A 627-nucleotide genomic window follows, 5' to 3' on the forward strand; every position below is an offset into this window, starting at 1 on the left:
ATATATATATATATATATATATATATATATATACAGCCCTTCTTGGCTGCGGACGTCCGCACCGAAGGTTTCGGTGCGGATTTCCACTTTTGCACCACTTTCCAATCGAATTTCCTCATCTCCACCGTCAAGTATTTAGATAATATTGTGTAGATCATCTCTGCAAAATTTCAGCTAATTTGGTGATCGTTAATGCCCTCAAACTCGAGTTTTTCTGGTATGAACACAACCAGACAGAATTCAGTCTGTCCATTGTTTTCGAGTTTGAGGGCCTTAACGATTACCAAATTAGCTGAAATTTTGCAGAGATGATCTACACAATATTATCTAGATACTAGACCGTGGAGATAAGAAAATTCGATCGAAAAGTGGTGTAAAAATAGAAATCCGCACCAAAACTTTGGTGCGGACGTCCGCACCTGAGAATTCATATATATATATATATATTAGCCCCCTTCCATTGAGGGATCCCTATTTTTTGCCACTTTCTAGGGATAGGGCATTACACCACTTCCCAATTGAATTTTTACATCTCCACCGTTCATATCTTAGGTCTATATGAGTAGATCACCTCTACAAAATTTCATATGATTTGGTGATCGTTAAGACTTTCAAAAAGTTTGATTT

Source organism: Fragaria vesca, unplaced genomic scaffold, assembly GCF_000184155.1.
Source record: "Fragaria vesca subsp. vesca unplaced genomic scaffold, FraVesHawaii_1.0 scf0513167, whole genome shotgun sequence".
Classification (NCBI taxonomy): Eukaryota; Viridiplantae; Streptophyta; class Magnoliopsida; order Rosales; family Rosaceae; genus Fragaria; species Fragaria vesca.